Below are 26,855 nucleotides of genomic sequence, written 5' to 3'. Positions count from 1 at the left end.
CCTGCAGCACCCACATCCTCGAGCGCCCCCGTGTTCCCCGCGGCATCGGCGGTCGCGGGCGGCGGGGCCTTTGAAGTGGGCGGGTGAGCTGCAGCACCAGACTTCTTCTTGGGCGCCATAGTCGATGATGAAAATGGCGATGAAGATGATGTGCTGCTCACGCTTTCGGGTTCGTGCAAGTGATCCCCCTACCTGGTGAAAAGATGTCGTGGGAAACGACGGCCACCTATGGGACCGAGAGCCCGTTTCTAGTTCGGCGAGGAGACAGCACATTGCACAAAGAGTGGAGGAGCGTGCACTACTGCAGGATGCTGCTAACGCGACACTACGATTAGATACCCTTTGACGAAACTGTCTGCAATGCATTAATTGCAAACCGTGATGTAAAAAACCATAAAAAAGAGGCCAAATGTTTGCGATGAATGATACATCGAACACAGTTCATATTTTAGTTGCGTGTGCGATGACGGGCATACGGTTCAGTTCAATTAACTGTTTGCGATGTGGCAGAACAAAAGAAACGTGCACCCAGATGAAGGCGTGTGCGATATAAGGCATATAGTTCACTCGGATGAACTGTTTGTGATTAGGAAACACAAAAGAAACGGTCAGCTAGATCAAGGTGTGTGAGATATACGGCATACGGTTCACTCGGATGAACTATTTTCGATTAGGCAACGCAACAGAAACGGTTTAGCCAGATCAAGGTGTGTGCAATGGAGGGCATACAGTTCATTCCGATAAACTGTTTGTGTTGAGCCAAGAGAACAGAAACGTTTCACATAAACAAGATGTGTGTAATACGCGGCAAACATCCAATTGCATAGGTGGCTAGTACACACTTGACATTTCCACACACCAAAGTAAACTATTCCATGTATAATTAACTAGGATAAACGATCATCTAATCATCATCTACTTCTTGTGCTAGCTCGATTTTCCTTCTATGCTAAGTTTCTATTAATTGATGGCATTTTATGAACAAGCCACCATTTCCCGCCATTTCCTCACCGGTTTCCCGCCACCAACCGATATTGCGTATAAACCTAGGCGGCGCACGATGCATAGAGGCAACAAGCGCAGCCTGTAGCACATCCTCCTTTTCCAAGCATGCCAACCCACCAAAGCGCCACCTCTGCCATCAACCTCGTTGACGAGGAAAACGAGCAGGCGCCACGCCCCATTGAGGCCGAAGCACTCCCCGGCAATGCGATCGACGACACCATGATGCACATCATCCCCAGGGTTGAGCAGACCCTTGGCGCATGGCGCTTCAGCGCCGCGGATCAAGATAGGCATGTCAGGTCCGAGAGGCTGCAGCTCACCGCACAACATGATCAATGATGCGCTGTAGAACAAGCTAGGCACGTCTCCACCGATAGGCTGCGGCTCGCCGCACGGCGAGACCGTTGGAGCGCCGCAGAGCGAGAGGAGTGGCGCGCCACATAGCAAGAGCGGATCCATCAGCGCTTCCCTGCTGTCGACATGGCGTCGCAGCTGGGTACACGTCCCGTCAGTACCCCCATTCCTTGCCAGGAGTGGGAAGAGGCCCTCTGCACTGTACTTGCACCAAAGGCCAGCCGCGCCATACTTGTACCGGACGCCTGCCGCGGTGTTTGCATGGGTCGTGCAGTTCGCCTTGTCCGCGGCCCGGTCGATGCGAACACGCTGGTCGGTAGGCTCAACCGCCTCCTTGGCCCAGGTGTCCACCTGGGCGCAGTAGAGCAACATGGCTGTTGCATCCTCAAGCTGGTGATCTCCGATGAAATAGCGAACTCGGAGCTCAAGATCACGCTCCAGATGTACCGCGAGCGTGTCGACCGCTTGAACGAACGCCTGCATGAGTTCAGGCAGAGCCAAGAGCTACCGTAGGCAAGGGCGGCTGGTCATGGTCTCATGGACTTGATTTATTTTGTTGAGTCGTTTCGACGTGGATAGCTATGTATTCACAGCAATCATAGTATTACTCTGTTTCAATGTGTGTACTCTGTTTTCCATTCTTATATGCTCTGTTTTAATCTGTGTATATACGCTCTCCATTCTGTATATGTGGACGATAATAGCTAGATTCAAATTGGTATACAAAAACAGACAGAAAATGGAATTCATAATATATATATATATTAATTGTTCATTAGTTCATTACAGAATATATATAATATCATCACATATATGTGATGATACTTAACTATTAGGTATAATACATAAAATTGAAAACGAACAATACTAAAACTAATAATCCCTCCTGGGGGCAGTATTCCAGCAGCTGCCTGGTGCATGGCGTCTTCCCAGCGCGGATGTTGTACTTCGCCTCCTCCGCCTCGTAGCACTTGACGTACTGTCCGAGTAAATGGCCACGGGTAGCCTAACCGACTACCCCTGGTTCTTCAGAAAAATCATCAGGCCTTTGGGCCTCCCAAACGCTCCAGGTATTGGACCCCCTTCCCTGGCCGGCTACCTCTGAAGCCGACTCACGGAAGGCGGCCCAGCCGCAAGCGACCTCCCTCCCAAAGACAACCGCGGGGTGGCCGACTCCAAGAAGCCGGCCTCAAAGAGCGCCGACTCCAAGAAGCCGGCCGAGACCACAACCACCAAAGCTACTCCCTCATAACGGAGACAAGACGGGGTGTGGCCACAGTGCGGCCCACTACCCCCGAAGCCCGAGGCGGGCATGGCTACAGGAGGCCGTACGGGACGGCCGCTTCCCGTGCGGCTTGGCACTGTAGCCATGCTGGCCTCGACGTCATCCACGACAAACTCCCGTACGGTCCACGGGAGGCGGGACCCTTCGGCCAGAGAGAGCCGTGAAGGCGGCCCGGCCTTTCCCAGTCGGCCAAGGGCGTAGCCGGCCCCCAGAAGCCGGCTACTCCCTTCCTTGAAGTAGGAGCCCCATTAAGGAGACAAGACGAGGTAAGGCTGCAGTGAGAGCCCCCGAGGCGGCCCACTGTAGCCACGCTTATCTCGACAAAACCCTCGTCATCAGAGACGAGGCTACAGTAAGCAGCCGCCGACAAGACCCTGGGCAGTGGGGCTGGCCTGTCGACAAGGAAGCCGGCAGCTGGCGGGACCCCCCAGTCGGCGGGACCCAACAGCCGGCGGAGAAGCCGGTGAGCGTAGACACTGACGGCTGGGACCAGTGCCCAGCCGGATTACCATTGTACCCCCGGGGGGTAGGCCTATATAAACCCCCCGGAGCACCCATGCAAAGGGTTGGCTCCTGAGCATAGCACACACACCACAAATAGAGAGAAGAGAGAGCTAGCCTTGTTCTTCTTCTCCCTTGAGCCCAACAGCTCTAGGAGCGATTGTAGCTACTTTCACCGATCTAGTGATCATGCGGAGACCCTGCAGACCAGGACTAGGGGTGTTATCTCCTCGGAGAGCCCCGAACCTGGGTAAGATCCGCCGGCGTGCATGTCTTCGCCTCATCCCGTTTCCAGGCACCGGCGACGTCTTATTGGCACCCACAATGATAAGCCATCCGTTGGCATATGTCGCACCAACCACCCGACATTTGGCGCCCACCGTGGGGCCAGGTGCACCGTCGTCCGGAGACCTGTTCTGGACGGGAACCCTCTTCCTCCCCCGCGAGCGCAGCCAGCCTGCTGCGCCCGATGGTGTTTGCCTCGACGCGCTGCAAGGCGTCGGCGACGCCTGCGCAGCAAGCCGCCTCGCCGATCTGCTCGGCGAGACTCGCATCTCCGACGAGCCTGCGTCCGACGCAGGCACGGACTACCCCGAGAGCCGCCTCGTCAGCCTCCTCGACCAGCTTCACGTCTCCAGCGGGCTTGCTGCAGATGTGGAGTCGGTCGGCTCGACCGACCCGATGCTTGTCGACTCCGACACCTCATCGCTTGACGCCTACCCCTCCGACGTGGTGGTCTACGACGACCCCCTCCCACGAGCCGACAACGGCAGCAGCGCTGTCACCGAAGTGCTGGTCGTCAGCCACGTCGCCAACTCGGGCGAGAACGCCCACGACGCCCTGCAAGCGGCAATGCACGACCTCTCCGTCCCCATCCCGGCCGATGCCGACGCCGAGACCTTGGAGGCACGCCGCCTCGCTCTCATCACGGAGGGCCAGAAGATAGCCTCCATGAGACGCCTCACCGAGGCTCACCAGCGCGAAGTCGACCGCGCCGCCTTCGGTACGCCGCTGCCTAGCGGCCCGAGCCGAGCCGGCTTCGTCCAGAAGCGCGGCGCGGCAGTCGCCAGCATGTTGGGGGCAGATCGCCCCGTCTACGCCACCCCAGGCGGCCGCAGAAGAGCTCAATGGGCTGGGGGCCGACGAGCTCCCCTACATGACAAGACGGATCCAGCAGCTGATCGACGCGGCTGCAGAACGACACGAAGCCGGCGCCCGTGCTGATAGCCATCCCCCGCACCGGGAGCACGCCGCGACGTCCCACTCACCGACTGCGAGCGGCGCACGCCAGAAGAAAGACAAGGAGCCCGCTACCAGCCACAGCCGGACTCGCATCACCATCGAGCGCGATGCGGAGGGCCGCCCTCGAGCAGTAGAGCACCAAGGAAATCTGCCCCCTCCTCCGTCTCGAAGAGAAAGACGCCTCACTCCACCGCCTATCATACACCCGACTCTTGGCGACCGACTCGGCCGCCGAGAAGGAGTCGGCGAGAACGACGCCCGCCACAGGATCGACCGCATTGCTCGATCCTTGGCGTTAGAAGAAGAAGACGATGTCGACCCGCCATGCTTTGGCCCCCGCATTCGCGACGAGCCCTTCCCCAAAAGGTTCTCGCTCCCCAGAGACACGCCCAAGTACAACGGCTCAGTGAAGCCGGAAGATTGGCTCATCGACTACTCCACAGCCGTCAGCATAGCCAACGGCAATCGACGCGTCACTGTGAAGTACGTCCCCCTCATGCTGCAGGGCACGGCGCGCACATGGCTCAACAGCCTCACGCCCTACAGCATCAACAGTTGGCTGGACTTCACAGAAGTCTTCGTCCGCAACTTCACTAGCACCTACAAGCGGCCTCCCAAGCCTCGCCAGCTCTCCCTCTGCGTCCAAGGGCCCAACGAGTCGACCCGCGACTACCTCACGCGGTGGGCCGAGCTTCGCAACTCCTGCGAGGGGGTGCATGAGGTCCAGGCCATCGAGTACTTCACCGCCGGGTGCCGAGAGGGCACCCTCCTCAAGCACCGACTCCTCTGCGACGAGCCGGCTACCCTCGACGAGTTACTGGTCATCGCTGACAAGTACGCCACAGCCGACTCCTCAATGAAGACCGAGCTGCGAGTAGACGCCTTGGGGAAGGTGATTGCTCCGACTCCCAAGACGCCGGCTGGCGACCCTAATCGGCGCCCCTACCAGAAGGACCACAAGCGCAAGGGCCCCATGCCGACTTCCTCCAGTCGGCAGGTGGCCACCGTTGAAAATGAGCAGCCCGAAGAACGGCCCGCTCCTAAGAAGAAGGGTGGCCGGCCGCCTTGGCAGCCGTCTTTCTCCTACAAGCAGGCTCTCGATGCCCCCTGCAAGTTCCACAGCGGTGTGAAGCCGTCCAACCACACAACCCGGAAATGCCATTGGCTCACCCGCATCACCAAGGGCGAGGGGATGCTGTCGCCTCCGCCTCCCGGCCCGCCGCCTCCAGCCCCCCAGCAGCCGGGGGCTCGGCCGGCAGTCGGCGCCATCCAAGACGAATTCCCCGAAGAGCATGCCGCCTACGTCGTCTTCACCAGTCAAGCCGACGACAAGCGCAGCCGACGCCGACAGCATCAAGAAGTGAATGCAGTCGCCTCCAGCACCCCCGAGTTCATGCACTGGTCAGAGAAGCCGATCAGCTGGAGCCAGGCCGACCACCGAGAGGTGATGCCTTCGCCTGGCTCCTATGCAATGGTCTTGGACATCACCCTCGCAACGCAGAGGCGAGCAGCCAGATTTTCCCGCGTCCTGATAGACGGCGGAAGCAGTATCAACATACTGTACCGCGATACCATGGAGAAGTTGAACATCAAAGCAAAGCAGCTCATGCCGAGCCGCACCGTCTTCCATGGTATCGTCCCCGGCCTGTCTTGCTCTCCAATCGGCAAGATCAGAATGGATGTTCTCTTCGGAGACAAAGACCATTTTCGCCGGGAAGCAATATGGTTCGAGGTAGTGGATTTGGAGAGCCCCTATCATGCACTGCTTGGCCGACCTGCTTTGGCCAAGTTCATGGCTGTGCCCCACTACGCCTACCTGAAGATGAAGTTGCCGAGCTCGAAGGGGATCATCACGGTAGACGGCAACTACAAGAAGTCCATCGAGTGCGCCATGGCCAGTAGCCAGCTGGCCGAGTCCCTCGTGGTGGCAGAAGAGAAGAAGATGTTGGAACGGGTTGTGGCCATGGCCGGCAAGCAACCGGCCCTGTCCCCCAACCCCAAAGATGGTGATGTGCAGGGCTCCTTCCAGCCTACTAAAGAGACAAAGAAGATACCTCTGGACCCAGAGAACCCGGAGAGGTTCGCTGTCATTGGAGCGAACTTGGACAGTAAATAGGAAGGCGAGCTCGTCGACTTCCTCCGTGAGAATCGAGACATCTTTGCATAGTCACCAAAGGACATGCCGGGTGTCCCGAAGGATTTCGCCGAGCATAAATTACATGTCCGAGCTGATGCGAAGCCGGTCAAGCAACCCCTCCGCCGACTGTCAGAAGAGAAGCAAAGAATCGTGGGAGAAGAGATAGCCCAGCTCCTTGCCGCTGGCTTTATCATGGAAGTGTTCTTTCCAGAATGGCTTGCCAACCCAGTTCTGGTTCTGAAGAAGAATAACAAGTGGCGTATGTGTATAGACTACACTAGTTTGAACAAGGCCTGCCCAAAGGATCCGTTTGCTCTGCCGCGGATTGACCAAGTAATAGACTCCACAGTCGGATGCGAGCTGTTAAGTTTTTTGGATGCGTACTCAGGGTACCATCAGATCAAGTTGGACCCGGCTGACCGCCTGAAGACTGCCTTCATCACACCCTTTGGAGCTTTCTGCTACCTGACAATGACATTCGGCTTGAGAAATGCCGATGCCACCTCTCAGCGTTGCATGCAGAAATGCCTCTTGAAACAACTCGGCAGAAATGCCCACGTCTATGTAGACGACATTGTGGTGAAGACAGAGAAGCGCGGTACCTTGCTGGAAGACCTGAAAGAAACATTCGCCAACTTGCGCCGATTCCAAATCAAGCTCAATCCTGAGAAGTGCGTGTTCGGAGTGCCAGCCGGCCAACTACTGGGCTTCCTGGTCTCCGAGCGCGGCATCGAATGCAACCCCGTCAAGATCAAGGCCATCGAGAGGATGGAGATTCCCACCAAGCTGCTAGATGTGCAGAAGTTCACTGGCTGTTTAGCCTCCCTGAATCGTTTTATCAGCCGACTAGGCGAGAAGGCTCTCCCCCAGTACCGACTCATGAAGAAGTCCACTCACTTCGAGTGGAATGATCAAGTCGACCAAGCCTTCCATGAGTTGAAGAAAATGCTGACCACTCCGCCTGTCCTGGCTGCGCCGACTGAAAAGGAGCCCATGCTCCTCTACATCGCCGCGACTAGCCGAGTCGTCAGCACTATTGTTGTGGTCCAGCGCCCGGAGGAAGGCCGAGCCCAGCTAGTCCAGAGGCCGGTGTACTATCTCAGCGAACTGCTATCCAGCTCTAAGCAAAACTACCCGCACTACCAGAAGATGTGCTATGGGGTGTACTTCGCTGCCAAGAAACTGAAGCCCTACTTCCAAGAGCACCCCATCACGGTCGTGTGCACTGCACCGCTCGCCGAGATCATAGGCAGCCGGGATGCATCCGGCCGGGTGGCCAAATGGGCCATTGCATTGGCACCCTACACAATCTTCTATCAACCCCGCACCGCCATCAAGTCGCAAGCATTGGCCGACTTCCTCGTCGACTGGGCTGAAACCCAGTACCTACCGCCGGCTCCCGACTCTACCCATTGGCGGATGCACTTTGACGGGTCCAAGATGCGCACCGGCTTGGGAGCCGGCATCGTCCTCACCTCTCCCAAAGGCGACAAGCTCAAGTACACGCTGCAGATCCACTTCGCCGCCTCCAACAACGTGGCCGAGTACGAGGTGCTCGTACATGGGCTCCGGCTAGCCAAAGAACTCGGCATACGCCGGATCCTGTGCTACGGCGACTCAGACTTGGTAGTCCAGCAATCGTCTGGCGACCGGGACGCCAAGGACGCGAACATGGCGAGCTATCGATTCTTCGTCCAGCAGATTAGCGGATACTTCGAGGGCTGCGAGTTCCTTCACGTGCCAAGGGCTGACAACAACCAAGCAGACGCCCTAGCACGGATCGGCTCCACCCGACAAGCCATACCGACTGGCGTCTCCCTCCAGCGCCTCCTCAAGCCGTCCATCAAGTCGTCTCCAGAGTAGGATTCCATCTTCGTACCGCCTGCGCCAGATACAGCCGGATCCGACTTCGAAATCCCGCAGGCGGCACGACGACATCGACAAATGGCCCGGGGACTGCCGTTGTCGCACCCGGCCCGGGGACTTCAGAACCCGGCCCGGGGACTGCAGCAGTCGGCCCGGGGACTGCAACGACACAAGAAGCGGTGGCCGACTCCAATTCCACGCCACCCAGCCCACCCACCCGAGTCATGGTGGCTACGTTAACAGAAGAAGAAGTCACAGCTCCGTCATGGGCCCAGCCCATCCTCAAGTTCCTAGTCAGCAGAGAGCTGCCGGGTGATGAGATCTCAGCAAGACTAGTGCAACGACGAGCCGCAGCATACACAATAATCAACAGAGAGCTTGTGAAGCGCAGCGTCACTGGAGTCTTCCAGCGTTGTGTCGAGCCAGAAAAAGGAGTGGCAATCCTCAAAGACATCCACCAAGGCGAATGCGGTCACCACGCAGCCTCAAGGTCACTCGTGGCCAAGGCTTTCCGCCACGGTTTCATCTGGCCGACTGCCTTGGAGGATGCTAAAGAAATAGTCAAGAGCTGCAGAGGATGTCAAATTTTTAGTTCCAAGCAACACCTGCCGGCTTCTGCACTCAAGACCATTCCCCTCACTTGGCCTTTTGCCGTCTGGGGACTGGACATGGTGGGCCCTTTCAAAACAGCCCGCGGCGGCTTGACACATCTACTGGTCGCGGTGGACAAGTTCACCAAGTGGATCGAAGCAAAGCCGATTAAGAAGCTGAACGGGCCGACTGCCGTGACATTCATCACCGACATCACCACTCGGTACGGCGTACCGCACAGCATCATCACCGACAACGGCACGAACTTCGCCAAGGGAGCACTGGCACGTTTTTGCGCGACGCAGGGCATCTGACTGGACCTAGCGTCCGTTGCCCACCCGCAGTCGAACGGCCAGGTCGAGCGAACAAATGGACTCATCCTCTCCGGCATCAAGCCTCAACTAGTTGTACCACTGGAACGATCGGCCGGCTGCTGGCTCGATGAGCTGCCGGCTGTCCTTTGGAGTCTGCGCACTACACCCAACAAGTCAACCGGCTTCACTCCATTCTTCCTCGTGTACGGTGCCGAGGCCGTCATCCCAACAGACATCGAGTTCGACTCGCCTCGAATCACCATGTACACGGAGGAGGAGGCCAAGGAAGCAAGAGAAGACGGCGTCGACCTACTGGAAGAAGGCCGGCTGTTAGCACTCAGTCGGTCCGCCATCTACCAGCAAGGGCTGCGTCGCTACTACAACCGCAAGGTCAAGCCAAGATCCTTCCAAGAGGGCGACCTTGTGCTCCGGCTGATCCAGCGAACAGCCGGCCAGCACAAGCTCTCGGCCCCTTGGGAAGGCCCCTTCGTCGTAAGCAAGGCACTCGGCAACGACTCCTACTACTTGATCGACGCGCAAAAACCAAGAGCACGCAAGAGAGACGACTCCGGCAAGGAGTCGGAGCGACCATGGAACGCAAACCTCCTAAGACGATTTTACAGTTGAAAGCAGTATGTATCACGCTACCCTTTTGTATTAAGTACAAACCAACAGGCCCCCCAAACAGTACTCGGGGACTGCCTTTGTTTATCTATGAATGACAAGCGTCATATCCATGAATGTATTATTACATTTGAATTCTTGTCTGGCACCGGGCTCGACTAGTCGGCCCGGGGACTGGCCGCCTTGAGCTATATTGAAAGTTCTACCTAAAGTCAGAAAAGTAGTGTGCCGGCTCCCGAGTCCCCTCTTGTTGAAAGTCGCAGCTCGAAGAACCGACTGTCCGACTAGCAAGAGGCAAGGCAGAAAGGATGCCCACACGAAAAATGGCTAAGGAGCAACGAACCTATATAGCAAAGAGACGGCCTCCAAACATGCCTGCCGGCTGTCAAAAACAGCCGGCTGGCTGGCTTCCTAAAAACTTAGCTTTAGTCCAGTAAAGCTAAAGTGCTTCCCCACCCCCATCGGCCAAGCACTCCTCGAGCTTCAGATTGCCGAGCAACTGTTGGACCGGGGAGGCAGCATCCAAGGGAGGGCGGCAAAGGAAACAGCGGAAGGATAAAAAGCAAAGCACAAGGAAAGGCCAAATTCATGCATAAGTTATATATAGACATAAAGCCCCCAACGGGTTGGCAACAGACATGAGTTCGAATACACCCAGTGGGTGGAATTGTGCAGACTTAACCAAACTTTGTTCCAAAAGTAACTAGACAGGAAAACAAAAGATAGCAGACTAAGGCGCGATGCGGAGGCCGAGCTGGTCGGTGAAGGCGGCCTCGCCGACTGAAGGGGTGGCCGCCTAGCGGGTCTCGGCTTGATCACCACCTACGGCAGGCGACGCACTCGCGCGCAACGTGGTGCTGGAGGTGCGGTCAGGCTGAGGCTGGCCGGCTGCTCCACCAGCCGGCTCGGCGTCTTCACCCTCCTCCTCCTCCTCCTCTTCTTCACCCTCGTCGCTGGAGTCGATCTCCTCCGCCGAGTCTTCGCCGTCCGCCGGGTTCAGACCGAACCACTCCTCCGGCTGGGCGACACCGTTGTCGTCCACCTCGGGGGAGAAGACGCTGGTGTCGGTGTAGTCAGCGATTGCCGAAGCCCGCCGGATGATGGCCGGCCGTGCCGGCTCCAGCTCCGTGTCGGCTTGCTGCCGCCAGGTAGCCAGCAGGTCTAGGCTCTGGCCGGGATACCAGGCCTTGACGAACTCCAGCGCCCTCCTGGCACCGGAGAGAGCCGCCGAGGCCTTCCAAGCTTCGAAGCGGCCGACTGCCACCTACAGCCAGTCGGCAGTCCGACTGGGGGTGCGAGGAACCACTTGGCCGAGCCAGAGGGCGGCCAAGACCTGCGCCCCGGCTCGCTGAAGCCGGCGGAGCAGTCGGTGAGCCGGCTGGATACGGGCCTGGATCGCCAGAAGCTGTTCCTCCAGCGAGCGGCCGGCGGTTGGCGAGATTTCAAAGCCAGCCTGCCTTCGCGCTTGGCGACGGGCCTCGATGGTCTGGTTGGCGGCAGTAGAATAGCCAGGGAAATAATCTGCGCAAGAAAGGAAGAAAAGAACACCAAAATCAGAAAACAAGCCAAAGTGGCAGATGGCAAGAAAGGACGAAGAGGTAGGCGGCTTACCATCAACCAGATCTTCGATCTGGCCGTAGCCAGAGATCAGAGTCTGCCTGGCCTCAGCCCAGCAAGCCGCCTCCGTCTCGAACTCGGCCTGGAGAGTGGCTTCGCGGTCCTGCGCAGCCTTCAGGGCCGCCTTTTGGCCTTCCTCCTGGTCGGCCAACTTCTTGGCCAAGTGGTCGCGCTCCTGCACCAAGGCGGCGATCTCGGCGTCCTTGGCACGAAGGGCAGTCTGGGACTCCCCCATCTGTGCCCTCAGACTGGCGTTGGCCGCTGCAGAGATGGCAGAAGAAGAAAGAACAGTAAGAAGAAGTCGTCAAGGAAGATCCGACATGACTGCTCAGCAGTCGGCCCGAATCTCGGGGACTACACCCAGTGGGTGCGCTGACGCGCCCCCACACGAGACAAAGAACCAAGCACGTACCTCGGCTCTCAGTAAGGTCGGCGGTCTTCTGGGTCAGCTCCCGAACCTGGGAGTTGAAGGCGGCCGCACGAAGATTGTGGTAGTCCTGCAAAATAGACAGAAGATCGGAGTAAGAACAAGAATAGCAAAGGCAAATCCTCCAAGGAGTTCCAAGCCACCTGCTCAGCAGCCGACTCGGAACTCGGGGACTACACCCAGTGGGTGCACTGACGCGCCCCCACGAAAGAAATCAAGATCAAGAGAAGCTAGATGGGAAGACTAACCCGGATGGCCGCCCGTGTCGCGAGAAACTCATGGGTGAACTGCCTCAGCGCCACGGCTTGGACCTGGAGACGGGTCCGGACATCCTGCACAGCCACGTTCATCACGGCCGTCCCTCCGCCTGGCGTCCACCCTGAGGTTGCGCTAGCCGCCTCCGCATCCTGGGCTGACGCCATGGCCGGCTGTGGCTCCGACGCGGCCTTCCCCGTGCGCCGGCTCGGCGGCATCCGAACCGCCATCTCAGTCCTCACAGCCGGCTCGCCCCCCGCCGACTGTGTAGGCGGCTGATCTGGCCGGACGCCTTGAGCCGCCCCAGTCGGCAGGGTCGGCACCGGCGCCCTCTCCAGGATGATGACGTCGTCGTCTCTTCCCGGCCCTGGCTGGTCGCGGCTGGCTCCTTCTGGCGAGGGCTCCATGGAACCCGGCGCCGCAACGCGCAGAGGGGTGACCATCAAGACCTCCCCCGCTGCTTCTGCAGCTGCAGCCTCCGCTTGGGCCCTGGCAGCAGCGTCGGCGAGCACCTTCGCCGCCTCCTCCTCCAGAGCCGCCTGAGCGGCGGCCGCCTTCCGTGCCTCCGCCTCTCGCGCCTCCCGTTCCGCCCGCGCCTCCCGCGCGTTCCGTTCTGTCGCCTCCTGAAGATCGGCACGGGGGTCCATGCGGCAAGTGGTACTCCCAGGCCCCCTTAGCGACTCGACGACGGAGCCGGCAGCCGCCCGCTCAAGCGACAACGGAGCTCTGATCATTTGGAGAAAAAAGACAAGGTTTCAGGAACCACCAAAGAAAAGAAATAAAAAGAGTACACAAAGAAAAATTCGGACTTACGCCGACATGGTCTGCGGTTGCTTCACCGCCTTGCGGAAGCGAGCCGCCTTCGCGGCCGCCTCTTCCCGCCTGGTGGCGGCCGCCCCGCCCCTGGGTTTTTTCGTCCGACTGCCAAACAGACCCTGGGCGGCGCGACGCTTCTGCCCTCCGCCCCGAGCAGGCGGTGCAGCGGAGGAGCCCGCGCCACGCCCAGAAGCCGGCTGGCGGCGCGGGGCGACCTCGGCTTCGTTGTCGTCCGGCCAGTCGTCGAAGGTGACTCCGAGCCCGGAGCCGCCTGCTTCGCCGCCGGCTTGGCCGCCACCCGGCTCGATGTTGTCGTCCATGCCGGCCGCCCCTAGGTCGGGGTCTTTCAGATCGTGTTCCGTCAGGTCGGGGACGAATCGACGCTCCGTGTCTGACCCGCCGGCCGGTCGGAGAAGAGGACTCTATCAGAGAACAAGCCGACGAAGTTAGAGTCGGCCAAGAGGAACTCGGCAACAAAGTTGAGAGAAAAAGAAGACACAGGGAGAGCATACCGTGGGCGGTGGATTGGCTCGGCTGTATGGCTCCTTGCCGAATTGCCACTCTTCGGAGAGCTTGCAATTCGCAAGGTAGTTCACCATATAGGCGACCTCCTCGTGCGGCATGTCCTTGGTGCACATCCGGCTCGGATCGAGCTGGCCGCTCATCTGACAGATCAGATGAGGACGGCTCTGGAGCGGAAGAACCCGGCGCGTGACGAAGGCGGCCAGAAGGTCAGCCCCCATCAAGCCCTCCGACTGGGTCATCACTCGCACTCGGGCGACGGCTGCGGACCCGGCCGGCGTCAGAGTCACAGCCTGGAAGGACCACTGGGGCCGCCAGCCCGCCGGTGGGTATGCTACGTAAGCCGGCAGGTTGATGTAGTCGCCCCGTGGGGCGATGTTCTGCACGTAGAAGTACGACTTCTGCCACTTCTTCACCGATTGGATCAGCGGGATGACGGGGAAGGGGTTGTCGGCGACCTACCTCCGCGACGCGATGAAGGCGCCAGTCTGAGCCGGCACGCCCTGCATGCGCGTGCCTAGCTTGGACTGGAAGAACTCCCCCTAGAGCTCGAGGATGGGGAGGACGCCAAGGTAGCCCTCGCACAGGGTGACGAAGGCCGACAGCTGCACCACCGCATTCGGGGTGAGGTGGTGCGGCTGGAGCTGATAGAATTCGAGCCAGGAGCGGAAGAAGGCGCTCACCGGAAGGCCGATGCCGCGCAAGAAGTGCGAGCGGAAGACCACCCGCTCGCCCTCCTGCGGCTCCGGCGTGATTTCCTTCGCCGGCGCGAGGCGGACCTCCACCTTGTCCGCGCTGGGCAGCCGCCGCGTGTTGCGGAGGAACTCGACGTGGTCGTCGTGGACGTTGGAGCCATCCCAATCCCCGCCATGCTGCTCCGTGGCGGGAGGCATGGCGAAAACAAGCGCGGCGGCGGAGGAATGCGTAGTGGAAGAGCGCGGCGGCGGGGCGCTGTCGCAAAAACGGGAGAGCGAAGAAGATGGTGGAGGTAGGAGGAGCATGCGAGGGCCTGCCGCCCTCCACCTCCCCCCACTTATAGCTTCGCAAGGCAGGACCGGGGAAGCCGAACGTGGGGGTCGTGGGATTAACTGCACCCACTCCCCCCACGCCTCGCGATTATTGCGCATAAATGCGAGCCGAAACTGCCGCACGGGACGTGCGGGCGGTTTCGGGATGTAGACAATCCGCGCCTGGGCCAGGGCGCGGACTTGGCGGGTCCCCTCCCTGCGGCGACATCCCGTCACGCGCGTGGGCTGGCAGGCTTTCCGGCCAAGAAGGGCCACGTGGTTCGCAGATGGCCAGTGGCCGGCCCGCGGCCCGGTGCACGCACTGGCGGGCTACCGCCCTCCGACTTCGGAAGATTTCGACCCAGGCGGCACGCCTGACCAAGGCCGGCTCCCAGCTGCCGGCTTGCTAAGATGGGAACCTGATCGAGCTTCTCAACTCCTACTCAACCTCGAAGCCCAATCAGCTTCGGGGACTACTGTCGGAGTAAATCGCCACGGGTAGCCTAACCGACTACCCCTGGTTCTTCAGAAAAATCATCAGGTCTTTGGGCCTCCCAAACACTCCAGGCATTGGACCCCTTTCCCTGGTCGGCTACCTCTGAAGCCAACTCACGGAAGGCGGCCCAGCCGCAAGCGACCTCCCTCCCAAAGACAACCGCGGGGTGGCCGACTCCAAGAAGCCGGCCTCAAAGAGCGCCGACTCCAAGAAGCCGGCCGAGACCACAACCACCAAAGCTACTCCCTCATAACGGAGACAAGACGGGGTGTGGCCACAGTGCGGCCCACTACCCCCGAAGCTCGAGGCGGGCATGGCTACAGGAGGCCGTACGGGACGGCCGCTTCCCGTGCGGCTTGGCACTGTAGCCATGCTGGCCTCGACGTCATCCACGACAGACTCCCGTACGGTCCACGGGAGGCGGGCCCCTTCGGCCAGAGAGAGCCGTGAAGGCGGCCCGGCCTTTCCTAGTCGGCCAAGGGCGTAGCCGGCCCCCAGAAGCCGGTTACTCCCTTCCTCGAAGTAGGAGCCCCATTAAGGAGACAAGACGAGGTAAGGCTGCAGTGAGAGCCCCCGAGGCGGCCCACTGTAGCCACGCTTATCTCGACAAAACCCTCGTCATCAGAGACGAGGCTACAGTAAGCAGCCGCCGACAAGACCCTGGGCAGTGGGGCCGTCCTGTCGACCAAGAAGCCGGCAGCTGGCGGGACCCCCCAGTCGGCGGGACCCAACAACCGGCGGAGAAGCCGGCGAGCGTAGGCACTGACGGCTGGGACCAGTGCCCAGCCGGATTACCATTGTACCCCCGGGGGGTAGGCCTATATAAACCCCCCGGAGCACCCATGCAAAGGGTTGGCTTCTGAGCATAGCACACACACCACAGATAGAGAGAAGAGAGAGCTAGCCTTGTTCTTCTTCTCCCTTGAGCCCAACAGCTCTAGGAGCGATTGTAGCTACTTTCACCGATCTAGTGATCATGCGGAGACCCCGCAGAGCAGGACTAGGGGTGTTATCTCCTCGGAGAGCCCCGAACCTGGGTAAGATCCGCCGGCGTGCATGTCTTCGCCTCATCCCGTTTCCAGGAACCGGCGATGTCTTATTGGCACCCACAATGATAAGCCATCCGTTGGCATATGTCGCACCAACCACCCGACACGTACCGATCTGCCTCTTGCCGGCGGACGAGCGCGAACGATCTTGCCATTTCATTGGGCGCTTACCGGAGCTCCTCGTCAGTGGCACGCTGGAGCTTATCGGCACACCTCCATGCAGCGATGAGGCGCCTAGCGCCTTTGACCTTCCTCACGAAGTACCCTTCTTCATACACCTCCTCCACATGATGACGCGCCCGCCCTCGAAGCTCAACCGCCTGCTTTTTCCACGCGGCATCACGAGCTTCACAGGCCACCTAGTACCTGGCTTCCTCCTCCGACATCTCCTTCTTGAACGCCACTTGCCTGGCTTTCTCAGCCGGCGGCAGCGACTTCCACAGACAAAGATTGTACTAGCCCCAAAACCAATCCAAAGTTGGGGGATCCGGTGCAACCTTGTCCGGCGGCGTGTAGGGGTCCTCGTCGTTGCTCTTCGAGTGAGCGTCCTCGGGGGGCAGCGACTCCTCGTTGGCGCGTGGGCAGACTGGCGGCACCATGGCAGAGATTTGAGAGAGAGAGAGAGGGCGAGCGAGGGGAGGATGTAGATGACAATGTAGGCGGGACGACGTGAGCAAGGTAGTATTTATTGGCCGCCGGAATCTGGATCGACAGGAACAGTACACATGTCGGTCGCTGGAATTTACGAGTACTGTAGTTTGAATTACACACGATTCCTATAGCAAATTTCGTGTGTGAACTTAATAGCTGACGGTTTCCAATACAGAATTGTGTCTGATTAATAACCCCCGCCACTCACCTACCAAACCTCGAGCTGCGAAATAGAGTGCCAATCATGTGGGGGCCGGTTGTCTTGCTAGACCTTTACATTTTCTTTTTAAACACTAGATATTTACATCGTCTGATGATTTTTTAACTCGCACAGAAGTACACAAAAATATTATTTTTCAAACTGTTATGGTTAGCCGTTGCATGTAGATGTAGTTCAAATTTGAATTATGGTCATTAAATGGCTAGAAAATCACTTAAATGTCTTTAAAATGTCAAGTGACCCCTAGAATTTTCCAAATTTTCACATGATAGTTGGAGTAATGCACGTTAAACGTAGCAATCTCACGTTCGTCATCAAACATGCATTGTTCCCTCTTGCACCCATGAGCCTTCTAGTGAGTTGCTCCGGTTTGTGAGTGGTGTGTGTCCAAACTTTCGTCAAACGAGCCAATTTTTTTACCACATCATCTTCGTGTCATGACATTACATCAAGCAAGGTTTCATGTTTTTCTGACAATTTTTTAATTTTTTGGAATTAAAATGCCATGGCACTCCATGCATGTGTCCATGTCGTGAGACTAATATGTTTGAAAATTCCTTCTAATTTACTGCACATGGAATTAACTCGCACACAAGTAAAAAAATATGATTTTTCAAACCGTTATGGTTAGCCGTTGCATGTAGACCAAGTTCAAATTTGAATTACGGTCATTAAATGGCTAGAAAATCAATTAAATGTCTTTAAAAGTTCAAATGACCCCTGAAAATTTCCAAATTTTAACATGACAGTTGGATTAATGCACGTTAAATATAGAAAAAAATTGAAGGCCGTAAGAGGAAGCTATCTCCCATTGCTCATCAAACATGCATTGTTCCCTCTCGGAACCACGAGCCTTCTTGTGAGTTGCTCCAGTTTGTGAGGGGTGTGTGTCCAAACTTTCATCAAACAGGCCAATTTTTTATCACATCATCTTGGTGGCATGACATTACATCAAGCAAGGTTTCATGTTTTTGTCATCATTTTTTAATTTTTTGCAATGAAATGCCATGGCACTCCATGCATCTGTCCATGCCGTGAGACCAATATGTCTAAAAATTCCTTCTAATTTATTGCACATGGATTTAACTCACACACAAGTACACAAATATGATTGTTCAAATAGTTATGTTTAGCCGTTACATGTAGATGAAGTTCAAATTTGAATTACGGTCATTAAATGGCTAGAAAATCACATAAAATCTTTAAAAGGTTAAATGACCCCTGAAATTTTAGAAATTTTCACATGATAGTTGTATTAGTGCGCGTTAAACGTAGAAAAAATTTCAAGGCCTAAGAGGAAGCTATCTCCCGTTCGTCATCAAACATGCATCATTCCCTCTCGAAACCACGAGCCTTCTAGTCAGTTGCTCCGGTTTGTAAGGGGTGTGTGTCCAAACTTTTGTCAAACAAGCCAATTTTTTTACCACACCATCTTCGTGGCATGACATTACATCAAGCAAGGTTTCATGTTTTCTCATCATTTTTTAATTTTTTGGAATTAAAATGCCATGGCACTCCATGCATTTGTCCATGCCGTGAGACCAATATGTTTGAAAATTCCTCCTAATTTATTGCACATGGAGTTAACTCGCACACAAGTACACAAATATGATTTTTCAAACCGTTATGGTTAGCCGTTGCATGTAGATGTAGTTCAAATTGGAATTACGGTCATTAAATGGTTAGAAAATCACTTAAATGTCTTTAAAATGTCAAATGACCCCAGATATTTTCCAAATTTTCACATGACAGTAGTATTAGTGCACGTTAAACGTAGAAAAAAATTGAGGAAGCTATCTCCCGTTCGTCATGTGTTCCCTCTCGGAACCACGTGCCTTCTAGTGAGTTGCTCCGGTTTGTGAGGGGTGTGTTTCCAAACTTTCGTCAAACTGGCCAATTTTTTTACCACATCATCTTGGTGGCATGATATTTCATCATGCAAGGTTTCATGTTTTTCTGATCATTTTTAAATTTTTTGGAATTAAAATGCCGTGGCACTCCATGCATGTGTCCATGTCGTGAGACAATTATGTTTGAAAATTCCTTATAATTGACTGCACATGGAATTACCGGGCACACAAGTACACAAATATGATTTTTGAAACTATTATGGTTAGTTGTTGCATGTACATATAGTTCAAATTTGAATTACGGTCATTAAATGGCTAGAAAATCACTTAAATGTCTTTAAAAGGTAAAATTACCCCTGAAATTTTCCAAATTTTCACATGATAGTTGTATTAGTGTACGTTAAATGTAGAAAAAATTTGATGGCCGTAAGGGGAAGCTATCTCTCGTTCGTCATGAAAAATGAATTGTTCCCTCTCGGAACCACGAGCCTTCTAGTGAGTTGCTTCGGTTTGTGAGGGGTGTGTGCCAAACTTTCGTCAAACAGGCCAATTTTTTTACCACATCATCTTGGTGGCATGATATTTCATCGAGCAAGGTTTCATGTTTTTTTTGAATTAAAATGCCATGGCACTCCATGCATGTGTCCATGCCGTGACACAATTATGTTTGAAAATTCCTTCTAATTGACTAGACATGGAATTAACTGGCACACAAGTACACAAATATGATTTTTCAAACCGTTATGGTTAGCTGTTGAATGTACATATAGTTCAAATTTTAATTATGGTCATTAAATGGCTAGAAAATCACTTAAATGTCTTCAAAGGTCAAATGACCCCTGAAATTTTGAAAATTTTCACATGACAGTTGTATTAGTGTACGTTAAATGTAGAGAAAATTTGATGGCCGTAAGGGGAAGCTATCTCTCGTTCGTCATAAAAAAGGCGTTGTTCCCTCTCGGAACCACGAGCCTTCTAGTGAGTTGCTTCGGTTGTGAGGGGTGTGTGTCCAAACTTTTGTCAAGGATGCCAATTTTTTACCACATCATCCTGGTGGCATAACATTACAGCAAGCAAGGTTTCATGTGTTTCTGATCTTTTTTATTTTTTTGGAATTTAAATGCCATGGCAATCCATGCTTAATTGTGTCATAGCCCTTGGACCAATATTTATGAAAATTTCTTCCAATTTACTATACATGGAATTAAATCGCACACAAGTACACAAAATATGACTTTTCAAACTGTTATGGTTAGCTGTTGCATGTACATGTAGTTCAAATTTTAATTACGGTCATTAAATGGCTAGAAAATCACTTAAATGTCTTAAAAGGTCAAATGACCCCTGAAAGTTTCCAACATTTTACATGATAGTTGTATTAGTACTACAAATATTCTCATACATTTAAAACACCATCATCACCACTTTACTCCAAATTCGTCTTTCACAGCTAATAAAAAATATCCACAACATCATACACAGTTTTTTTTGTAGGAACCGTTTGCGATGAAAATTTCAGGGTCTTTTTAAGTCTTCCTCCTTAACCTTCGCCGGCTCGTCTGCTCCAGTGCTGGCAAACCCAGAATCCACGAATCCCGATCCCCATTCCCGCACCCCCATCTTGCAAAGATGATGCCGTGGAAATGCTTCATGAAGGCCCGTACGATTGTCGCGTCCTTCCCGAGAGCCGCCTCCTGCGCCGAGAGCGCGGCCGCCTACGCTGAGAGTGTCGCCGCATCCGCATTAAGCACGGCCACATCTGCATTGAGCGCGGTAGCATCCGCCGAGAGGGCGTCTGCGGCAGCCGATAGCGCAGCTGCAGCAGCCGAGACGGCAGCAGCTGTTGCTGCGACGGCGGCTGTAAACACCGAGAGCACTCGAGCTGCCGTCCGTGTCGTCGATGTCGCCCTGGCCCGGGTCGAGGCCATCCACGCCAAGATCAAGTACGCACACGCCAATATATTCCAAGCCACCTCGGAATCCAGCATGCAACCCATGTCTGTAAAGGCAGCGGTGGCCATGGAGCACCTGCTTCCTCATGAGATCGTCGGGCGGGAGCTGGAGATGCAGGAGGCGGTGGAGATCGAGGAGCATCGGGAGGAGGAGTTGTGCGTGGCTGAGGTCGAGGTAGAGAAGAGTCTATCCGTCGAGGAATCAGAAGTGGAGTACCAACGCGAGCTCTGGCGCAGCCACTACTACGAGTACTACAACCTAAAGGGCGGCGCCGAGGATAAGGACGAGAACGCGGTCGACTTCAGCAGGCGGGACGCGGTGTCCCCCAACGGAGGCATGTCACCAGGACAAGTCATCGACGTCTCATCTCACACCGGTGATGCATAGGCTAGCGTAGCGGCGGATGTCAGATTCCGGGCTCCGCAGACCCTGGATAGATTCAAACTCTAGGGGGCGTGTGAAGAACTCAACCTCCCAGTCTGCCAGCTCGACAATCCCATGACCTAGCTCGATGAACTGGAAAGAAACGGGGACGGCTGTTTACCCAGGTTCGGGCCACCTTGCTTGTTTAATGGTGAGCTGGTGGGTGTGAGGATGGACTGGATCCCATCCGATACCTCTCTACGGTGGTGGCTAGGTCCTATTTATAGTGGCCTTGGTCCTCTTCCCAAAATGATGGTGGGAAGGGATCCCACAACGGCCAAATTCGAAGGGAGACAACTAGTACATCTTATCCTAACAAAAGTAGGCTTCGTCTGCAAAGCCTCTGGTCGTAACGCCATGGTGGGGTGGATGATGACCTCCGTCCTACCATCCTGGCGGTCTTGGTCTTGTTGCATGGGAGTGGAAACCTTTGGCTGCTTCCTCGGGACTCCGTGTCTGCGCTTGCCTCCTTAGCACCAAAGAGGAAAAACCTGCTGCTCTGCACCCATTGGCGCCCGCCTGGCCTTGGTCGTCATGGCTCATGTCATCCGAACCTCGCGAGGTGAGACTTGCATAGAAATCTCCGCTCCTCAGGAGCCAGCCTAAGGAGGCCACTCCTTCTGGAGGTCTTGGTGTCATCCGCCTCGCGAGGGTCTTGGGTTGTTGGTGCTGAAGATGGGTTGTACCGGGCCATCGATGGAGCCCCGCCGCGGGCCGCAGTTAGACAAGTCTAGGTAACCCCGTTCCCAGGATGCCAACTGAAGGAAATATGCCCTAGAGGCAATAATAAAGTTATTATTTATTTCCTTATATCATGATAAATGTTTATTATTCATGCTAGAATTGTATTAACCGGAAACATAATACTTGTGTGAATACATAGACAAACAGAGTGTCACTAGTATGCCTCTACTTGACTAGCTCGTTGATCAAAGATTGTTTCCTAGCCATAGACATGAGTTGTCATTTGATTAACGGGATCACATCATTAGGAGAATGATGTGATTGACTTGACCCATTCCGATAGCTTAGCACTCGATCGTTTAGTATGTTGCTATTGCTTTCTTCATGACTTATACATGTTCCTATGACTATGAGATTATGCAACTCCCGTTTACCGGAGGAACACTTTGTGTGCTACCAAACGTCACAACGTAACTGGGTGATTATAAAGGTGCTCTACAGGTGTCTCCAAAGGTACTTGTTGGGTTGGCGTATTTCAAGATTAGGATTTGTCACTCCGATTGTCGGAGAGGTATCTCTGGGCCCACTCAGTAATACACATCACTATAAGCCTTGCAAGCATTGTAACTAATGAGTTAGTTACGGGATGATGTATTACGGAACGAGTAAAGAGACTTGCCGGTAACGAGATTGAACTAGGTATCGAGATACCGACGATCGAATCTCGGGCAAGTAACATACCGATGACAAAGGGAACAACGTATGTTGTTATGCGGTCTGACCGATAAAGATCTTCGTATAATATGTGGGAACCAATATGAGCATCCAGGCTCCGCTATTGGTTATTGACCGGAGAGGTGTCTCGGTCATGTCTACATAGTTCTCGAACCCCTAGGGTCCGCACGCTTAACGTTACGATGACGGTTATATTATGAGTTTATGTGTTTTGATGTACCGAAGGAGTTCGGAGTCCCGGATGAGATCGGGGACATGACGAGGAGTCTCGAAATGGCCGAGACGTAAAGATCGATATATTGGACGACTATATTCGGACTTCGGAAAGGTTCCGAGTGATTCGGGTATTTTTCGGAGTACCGGAGAGTTACGGGAATTCGTATTGGGCCTTAATGGGCCATACCGGAAATGAGAGAAAGGCCCCAAAGGGTGGCCGCACCCCTCCCAATGGACTAGTCCGAATTGGACTAGGGAGGGGGGGCGCCCCCTTCCTTCTTTCTCCTTCTCCCTTCCCTTCTCCTATTCCAACAAGGAAAGGAGGAGTCCTACTCCCGGTGGGAGTAGGACTCCCCCCTTGGCGCGCCCTCCTCCTTGGCCGGCGGCCTCCCCCTTGCTCCTTTATATATGGGGGTAGGGGGGCACCCCATAGACACAACAATTGATCATTGATCTCTTAGCCGTGTGCGGTGCCCCCCTCCATCATATTACACGTCGATAATATCGTAGCGGTGCTTAGGCGAAGCCCTGCGTCGGTAGAACATCATCATTGTCACCACGCCGTCGTGCTGACGAAACTCTCCCTCAACACTCGGCTGGATCGGAGTTCGAGGGACGTCATCGAGCTGAACGTGTGCTGAACTTGGAGGTGCCGTACGTTCGGTACTTGATCAGTCGGATCATGAAGACGTACGACTACATCAACCGCGTTGTGTTAACGCTTCCGCTATCGGTCTACAAGGGTACGTGGACAACACTCTCCCCTCTCGTTGCTATGCATCACCATGATCTTGCGTGTGCATAGGAAATTTTTTGAAATTACTACGTTCCCCAACAGTGGTATCAGAGCCTGGTTTTATGCGTTGATGTTATATGCACGAGTAGAACACAAGTGAGATGTGGGTGATATAAGTCATACTGCTTACCAGCATGTCATACTTTGGTTCAGCGGTATTGTGAGATGAAGCGGCCCGGACCGACATTACGCGTACACTTACGAGAGACTAGTTTCACCGTTGCGAGCACTCGATGCTTAAAGGTGACTGGCGGGTGTCTGTCTCTCTCACTTTAGTTGAACCGAGTGTGGCTACGCCCGGTCCTTGCGAAGGTTAAAACAGCACCAACTTGATAAACTATCGTTGTGGTTTTGATGCGTAGGTAAGAACGGTTCTTGCTAAGCCCGTAGCAGCCATGTGAAACTTGCAACAACAAAGTAGAGGACGTCTAACTTTTTTTTGCAGGGCATGTTGTGATGTGATATGGTCAAGACATGATGCTATATTTTATTGTATGAGATGATCATGTTTTGTCACCGAGTTATCGGCAACTGGCAGGAGCCATATGGTTGTCGCTTTATTGTATGAAATGCAATCGCCATGTAATTGTTTTACTTTATCACTAAGCGGTAGCGATAGTCGTAAAAGCAATAGTTGGCGAGACGACAACGATGCTACGATGGAGATCAAGGTGTCGCGCCAGTGACGATGGTGATCATGACGGTGCTTCGGAGATGGAGATCACAAGCACAAGATGATGATGGCCATATCATATCACTTATATTGATTGCATGTGATGTTTATCTTTTATGCATCTTATCTTGCTTTGATTGATGGTAGCATTATAAGATGATCTCTCACTAAAATTTCAAGATAAAAGTGTTCTCCCTGAGTATGCACCGTTGCGAAAGTTCTTCGTGCTGAGACACCACGTGATGATCGGGTGTGATAGGCTCTACGTTCAAATACAACGGGTGCAAAACAGTTGCACACGCGGAATACTCAGGTTAAACTTGACGAGACTAGCATATGCAGATATGGCCATGGAACATGGAGACCGAAAGGTCGAGCGTGAATCATATAGTAGATATGATCAACATAGTGATGTTCACCGTTGAAACTACTCCATCTCACGTGATGATCGGACATGGTTTAGTTGATATGGATCACGTGATCACTTAGAGGATTAGAGGGATGTCTATCTAAGTGGGAGTTCTTAAGTAATTTGATTAATTGAAATTAAATTTATCATGAACTTAGTCCTGATAGTATTTTGAAAATTATGTTGTAGATCAATAGCTCGCATTGTTGCTTCCCTATGTTTATTTTGATATGTTCCTAGAGAAAAATTATGTTGAAAGATGTTAGTAGCAATGATGTGGATTGGATCCATGACCTGAGGATTATCCTCATTGCTGCACAGAAGAATTATGTCCTTGATGCACCGCTAGGTGACAGACCTATTGCAGGAGCAGATGCAGACGTTATGAACGTTTGGCTAGCTCAATATGATGACTACTTGATAGTTTAGTGCACCATGCTTAACGGCTTAGAATCGGGACTTCAAAAACGTTTTGAACATCATCGACCATATGAGATGTTCCAGAAGTTGAAGTTAATATTTCAAGCAAATACCCGAGTTGAGAGATATGAAGTCTCCAACAAGTTCTATAGCTAAAAGATGGAGGAGAATAGCTCAAGCAGTGAGCATGTGCTCAGATTGTCTGGGTACTACAATCGCTTGAATCAAGTGGGAGTTAATCTTCCAGATAAAATAGTGATTGACAGAATTCTCTAGTCACCATCACCAAGTTAGTAGAACTTCGTGATGAACTATAGTATGCAAGGGATGACGAAGGTAATTCCCGAGCTCTTCGTGATGCTGAAATCAACGAAGGTAGAAATCAAGAAAAACATCAAGTGTTGATGGTTGACGAGACCACTAGTTTCAAGAAAAGGGCAAAGGGAAGAAGGGGAACTTCAAGAAGAACAGCAAGCAAGTTGCTACTCAAGTGAAGAAGCCTAAGTCTGGTCCTAAGCCTGAGACTAAGTGCTTCTACTGCAAAGGGACTGGTCACTGGAAGCGGAACTACCCCAAGTATTTGGTGGATAAGAAGGATGGCAAAGTGAACAAAGGTATATTGGATATACATGTTATTGATGTGTACTTTACTAGTGTTTATAGCAACCCCTCAGCATTTGATACTGGTTCAGTTGCTAAGAGTAGTAACTCGAAACGGGAGCTGCAGAATAAACAGAGACTAGTAAAAAGCGAGGTGACGATGTGTTGGAAGTAGTTCCAAGATTGATATGATCATCATCACACACTCCCTATACTTTCGGGATTAGTGTTGAAACTAAATAAGTGTTATTTGGTGTTTGCGTTGAGCATGAATATGATTTGATCATGTTTGTTGCAATACGGTTATTCATTTAAATTAGAGAATAATTGTTGTTCTGTTTACATGAATAAAACCTTTTATGGTCATACACCCAATAAAATGGTTTTGTTGGATCTCGATCGTAGTGATACACATATTCATAATAATGAAGCCAAAAGATTCAAAGTTAATAATGATAGTGCAACTTATTTGTGGCACTGCCGTTTAGGTCATATCGGTGTAAAGCGCATGAAGAAACTCCATACTGATGGACTTTTGGAATCACTTGATTATGAATCACTTGGTACTTGCGGACCGTGCCTCATGGGCAAGATGGCTAAAACACCGTTCTCCGGAACTATGGAGAGAGCAACAGATTTATTGGAAATCATACATACAAATGTATGTGGTCCGATGAATATTGAGGCTCGTGGCGGATATCGTTATTTTCTCACCTTCATAGATGATTTGAGCAGATATGGGTATATCTACTTAATGAAACATAAGTGTGAAACATTTGAAAAGTTCAAAGTATTTCAGAGTGAAGTTGAAAATCATCGTAACAAGAAAATAAAATTTCTATGATCTGATCGTGGAGGAGAATATTTGAGTTCTGAGTTTGGCCTTCAGTTAAAACAATGTGAAATAGTTTCACTACTCACGCCACCTGGCACACCACGGTGTAATGGTGTGTCCGAACATCGTAACCGTACTTTATTAGATATGGTGCGATATATGATGTCTCTTACCGATCTACCACTATCGTTTTGGGGTTATGCATTAGAGACAGCTGCATTCACGTTAAATAGGGTACCATCTAAATCCGTTGAGACGACATCTTATGAACTGTGGTTTGGC

This window comes from Triticum aestivum, chromosome 4D (assembly GCF_018294505.1).
Source record: "Triticum aestivum cultivar Chinese Spring chromosome 4D, IWGSC CS RefSeq v2.1, whole genome shotgun sequence".
Lineage (NCBI taxonomy): Eukaryota > Viridiplantae > Streptophyta > Magnoliopsida > Poales > Poaceae > Triticum > Triticum aestivum.
The sequence above is the reverse complement of the archived record's forward strand: the minus strand, read 5'-3'. Positions refer to the sequence as shown.